Genomic DNA, 6,172 nt, shown 5'->3' with positions numbered 1-6,172 from the left:
TATGGTTGGATGCCAGAAAAGTTGAAGGAAGTGTTGCCCAAGCAAACTAACATCTCCAACCATCCTAGCAAAGCTTAGTGTCATATCTAGCTTGTGAGAAGCTTTGAGAGAGTGCTTTGTGCACTTGTATAGGGATTAGTTCTTGCGAGAGCTCCCTTGAGCAAAGTCTTGCTACGGCAAGCAATCGTGTACTCGTCGTGTGACCCTCCGACTTGGTGCAGAGCAGCAACGACACTTTGTGCGGGGAAGGAGACCCCTCTTGGTGAGAAGCTCCAATAGTAAAGACGGTGCCGTTGGTGACACTTTGAGAGAGACGGTGGCGGTGGTCTTGTCTTGGTGACTTGGTGCCACTTAGCCTTTGATTGCCGGAAGCCTTGGTGGCGAACGCAAGACAGTGATCAAGCGAAGAGACTCGGCATCACACTTGTTCGTGTTGGACAAGTGGCCGTGGACGTAGGGAGGGACTTGGTGTCCTAACCGAACCACGTTAAATCGTGTGTCTTGGTGTCTTCACGGGAGTTTGCATATTCTCTCCCTTACCTCTTTACTTACCGTATTACATTTCCGTATTTGCTCTCTCTTGCGTGACTTTACTTTCCTAGTTAGTTTGATTAGGATTGGCTATAGGTTGCAAGTCTTTTAAGGGTAAATAGAGAGTAGCATAGATAAACCTTAGCCATAACTAGCATGTGTAGGATGTGTTTTGTTTATCTTATGCAAATAGATTGAGCCCTAGGATAGAAAGCGATTAGTGACCCTATTCAACCCCTCCCCCTCTAGGGTCGGACACCCCGGTGATCCTTACACCTGTTCAGAGAGAGTAGGAGGTAAACCAGCACGGGGGAGGAAACCAAGGAGAAGTGCCACTGCCACCACCTCCACCTTTCGGGGACCTGGCATAGGCGATAAGCAATCAGACCCTCATACTGGAAGCCCTGGCCAATGCTCTCGTCAATAAGCGGCCACGAGAGCAGACTATGAATGACAAGCTGACAGCTTTACTGAGAACCAAGCCACCCACCTTTGCTAGATCCAGCAACCCCTTGGAGGCAGATGACTGGCTGCGTGTGATCTAGAGGAAGCTCGAGCCGTTCGAATGCCAAGACCGATACAAGGTTCTCCTGGCAGCTCACCAACTCACTGGAACTGCTTTAGCTTGGTGGGAAAATTATTGTGCCGCTGCCGATGATGCCTCCACCATCACCTGGAATGAATTTGTGAAGCAGTTTCGCCACTACCATATCCCCACAGCCACCATGAAGTGCAAGGCAGATGAGTTCCGCGAACTGCAGCAAGGGAGCAAGTCTGTGGAAGAGTACACCTACCAGTTCATGGAGCTTGCCCGCTATGCACCAGAGGAAGTGGATAAGGATGAAAAGAAACAGGACATGTTCAAGAAGGGATTGAACCCAGAACTTCGGACCTTGCTTACCCCTCAGATATACCAGGACTTCAATACTCTGATGAACATGGTCATTCTCACAGAAAGGGCCAAAGCTGAAGAAAGGAAGGAAAACAAGCATAAGTTCCTGGAAAGCAAGGCCCGTCAGCAGGACCGCTTCTAGAAACCAAGAAGCTCCAGCTATACTGCACCAAGATCTCAGGCCCTAATGCAGTATAGGACCCAGTTCCAAGTGACAGAACCTCAGGCCCCTAACACACAGTTCAGAAGGCAGAACACCATGAAAGCCCCGCAGAGCAATGCCAGCCAAGTCACCACCAACAACAATAATGTAAGGGCATGTTTCAACTGCCGTGAAACAGGGCATTACATTGCCAACTGCCCCTATGCAAAAAATAAGCCTACTGCATCAGCCTTCTCCAACTTGGTGAATGGGCCTAGGCCACCGGTGTCCGGAGCCAACTGTGTCCCCGTCGGTAGCAACAACAAGGGCAACAACAACAGCCAGCAGCCTTACGGACGAGCCCGCGTCAACCACATCAACGCGCAGGAGGCTCAAGGTGCGCAAGGAGTGGTACTTGGTTAGTTCCTAGTCAGCTCAACTCTGGCAACAGTATTATTTGATTCTGGAGCATCACACTCATTCATATCGTCAAGCTTCGTTGATAAACATAAAATACCTACGGTACTACTAAAAACACCCCTATTAACCCGGACGCCTGGAGGTGACATCAAGTGTCAACTAGGTTGTTTACGGGTAAGGATCAATTTAAGTGGGGTAGAATTCCTAGCAGACCTAGTAGTACTTAAGTCTAAGGGAATAGACGTGATCCTTGGAATGGACTGGTTAAGCCTACACAATGGCCTCATAGGTTGTGCTGACAAGGTAGTACACCTAACCAACTCAGATGGGATGCAAGTGACCTGCCATACTCGGGGAAGTGGACCAGACCCAATGGTTTTCAGTATGGATGTGAAAACCTTAGAAGGAGTTCCAGTTGTGAATGAATACCCTAATGTGTTCCCCGACGAACTCCCTGGAATGCCACCAGACCGAGATATAGAGTTCTCCATTGACCTTGTCCCAGGGATCTCTCCCATAACCAAGAGACCCTATAGGATGGCAGCCCCAGAACTAGCGGAGCTGAAGAAGCAACTAGTGGAATTACAACAAAGTGGTTTTATCAGGCCTAGCTCATCCCCGTGGGGAGCCCCAGTCCTGTTTGTCAAGAAGAAGGATGGGAGTATGAGGATGTGTAGATTATCGGGCACTGAATGAAGTCACCATCAAGAATAAGTATCCTCTCCCCAGAATCGATGATCTCTTTGATCAGCTAAAAGGAGCCAAGTACTTCTCCAAGATTGATCTGAGATCAGGATACCACCAGCTCAAGATTAAGAAAAGTGACATCCCAAAGACAGCTTTTGTCACCCGTTATGGGCAGTATGAGTTTACTGTGATGTCATTTGGACTCACTAATGCACCTGCTTATTTCATGAATCTCATGAACAAGGTGTTTATGGATGAGTTAGATAAGTTTGTCATAGTCTTTATTGACGACATACTCATCTACTCCAAAAGTGCTCAAGAGCATGAACAACACCTAAGAGTGGTTCTGGAAAAACTAAGAGCACATAAGCTATATGCCAAGTTCAGTAAGTGTGAGTTTTGGCTTGAGAAAGTAGCTTTTCTTGGTCATATTCTGACCGCAGAAGAAGCAGCAGTTAATCCTGAGAAAGTTGAGGCAGTTTCCTACTGGCAGCAACCGACCAATGTTAGTGAAATCAGAAACTTTCTTGGATTGGCTGGGTATTATCGGAGATCCATTGAACGATTTTCCAAGATAGCCCGGCCCATGACAGAACTACTCAGGGAGGATAAGAAATTCACTTGGACAGAGTCATGTGAAAAGAGTTTTCAAGAATTCAAGAGAAGATTAACGACCGCCCCAGTACTAACCCTACCGGATATTCATCGGGACTTTGTCATCTATTGTAACGCATCCCGACAAAGATTAGGGTGTATCCTTATGCAAGATGAGAAAGTAGTTGCATATGCTTCCCGCCAGCTCAAGCCTCATGAGCAGAATTACCCAACACATAATTTGGAGTTTGCAGCCATAATGCATGCCCTCAAGATTTGGAGGCACTACCTGATTGGAAACAAGTGTGAGATATACACGGATCATAAGAGTCTGAAGTATACCTTCACCCAACCAGATCTAAACCTCAGGCAGAGAAGATGGTTAGAACTGGTCAATGATTATAATGTGAAAATTCATTACCACCCTGGTAAAGCTAACGTGGTAGCAGATGCGTTAAGTCAAAAACCTTATGGACCCAAGGATGCCCATCTGCAAGAGGAAATGGCACGATTGAATGTGCACATTGTCCCTAGAGGCTCCAGCCACAAGCTGAGTGTTCAACCTACCCTGGAGGACAGCATCAGAAAGACCCAAGGTTCGGATAAGGATTTAATGAAAATACGCTAACATACTGAAGAAAACAAAGCACCGGATTTCCGAGTGGACGATAAGAGAACCTTGTGGTATAAAGATAGGATTTGTGTGCCCAAAGAAGGGGACTTCCAGCAAGTGATCATGGACGAGGCTCATAACTCGCCATATTCCATTCACCCAGGGTCCACCAAAATGTATTTGGATTTAAAACAAAAGTATTGGTGGAATGGAATGAAGTCAGACATTGCACAGTTCGTTTCCCATTGCGACACATGTCAAAGGATCAAGGCTGAGCATCAGAAGCCGGCAGGATTACTACAACTCCTACATATCCCAGTTTGGAAATGGGATGAGATAGGAATGGATTTTGTGGTAGGATTGCCCAAGACCCAGAAGGGTTATGATTCCATTTGGGTAATAGTGGACCGGCTCACCAAAGTCGCTCACTTCCTACTCGTACGGACCAACTATGGAGGAGAAAAACTAGCCCAGTTCTATGTGGATAATATAGTAAAACTCCATGGTGTGCCTAGTAGAATCGTTTCAGATCGAGGGACCCAGTTCACCCCCAAGTTTTGGAGAAGTCTGCATAAGGCCATGGGGACCAAATTGGATTTTAGTTCGGCCTATCACCCGCAGACTGATGGACAGACTGAGAGGGTAAACCAAATCATGGAGGATATGTTAAGGACATGTGTCCTTACCTACAACAAAGATTGGGAGCAGAGTTTCCCTATGCAGAGTTCTCATACAACAACAGTTATCAGGCAAGTTTAGGTATGTCGCCATTTGAGGCTCTCTATGGGAGAAAGTGCAGGACCCCTTTAATGTGGTCAGAAGTAAGAGAGCGTTCATTAGTTGGACCAGCCCTCATAAAGGAAGCAGAAGAAAACGTAGCAGAATTCCGTGAAAAGCTGAAAGCAGCCCAGTCCAGACAGAAGAGCTACGTGGACAAGAAAAGGCGAGAAATAAGTTTCAATCCAGGAGACTTCGTCTATCTCAAGGTTTCATCTATTCGAGGGACCCGGAGGTTTCAAGTACATGAAAAGTTAGCCCCTCGGTACATTGGACCGTACCAAGTGCTAAAGAAAGTCGGAAAAGTAGCCTACCGACTCCAACTACCAGAAGGAATGTCAGACATACACCTGATGTTCCTTGTCTCACAATTAAGGTGTTTGAGGGTACCCGAGACAGAACACGTTCCAGCGGAGGCAATAGATTTGCAGCCAGACCTGCGATACTAGGAAGTACCGGTCAAAATTCTGGACACTGTCACAAAAAGAATAAGGAACTCAGAAGTACGGATTTGCAGAGTGCAATGGAGCAGACACGGAGTAGAGGAAGCTACGTGGGAATACGAAGATGCTCTGAAAATGGAGTTTCCCCATCTCTTTAGGAACTAGCCGAATCTCGAGGACGAGATTCATTTTAAGTGGGGTTGGTTTGTAACATCCCTAAAATTCACTAACCAAATTCACTCGCTAAAAATAATTTTCAAAACCTATTGCAAAATTTATCTTTTGAGCTCAACTCCTTGATCATCTAATCTTTATCTTATACCTAATATGTCCATCCAATTATTTCTGCCGTTCAAACCCATCGTTGAAGCTAATCATCCTTGCTTCTCTAATCTCTTGCTCGCTCCCTCTAACCTTTGCGCACACAGTGCACAGGCAAGCTAAGCACTAGAAACAGCAAACCCATCAATGCACCCATGCACGCAAGCAGCAGCAAGCATGCATGTTGCTAGCTTTCTAGCTTGCTACACCACACGAACACCACATGCAAGCTAGCTACGCATGAACACAACTACACAAGCAAGCCATGGCAACAGCATACGTGACGCACCCGTGCTCGAACAGCTCACTGCTGCGTCCACCCCCCCCTGAAACTCGCACGCCATGCCTCGCCGCGGACCCACACCACTGCAGCCTTGCCGCCTCGTCGCACACACCATCAATGCCACCATCATCTCAACTACAAGCTCACCGCTGTGCATGTTGACGCCGAGCTGCCGCAGTACACACCTGTTGTCCTTGCCGCTCTTCTTGCACAACTCTGTGGCAGGTCACCAAGCCAGGGCCTTCTTACCGTGCTTCTTCCCTGCGCCCACGCAACGCACACGCCGCACACACGCCCCTATTCCCACGCGCACCCGAGATGCTCGCCGCGCCGCTCGGCCCCTGCCCGACCCATCCCGTCGCCCTGTGCCGCCTCGCCGCTCGCGCCGCCGCTCCGCGACGCTGAGCGCCATTAATGGCTATCGAGATGCTCGCCGGCAGCCGGCCACCGTGCCCTGCCCTCTCCACCA

This window comes from Panicum virgatum, chromosome 5N (genome assembly GCF_016808335.1).
Source record: "Panicum virgatum strain AP13 chromosome 5N, P.virgatum_v5, whole genome shotgun sequence".
In the NCBI taxonomy this organism is placed as follows: Eukaryota; Viridiplantae; Streptophyta; class Magnoliopsida; order Poales; family Poaceae; genus Panicum; species Panicum virgatum.
This window is presented reverse-complemented; position numbering follows the sequence as displayed.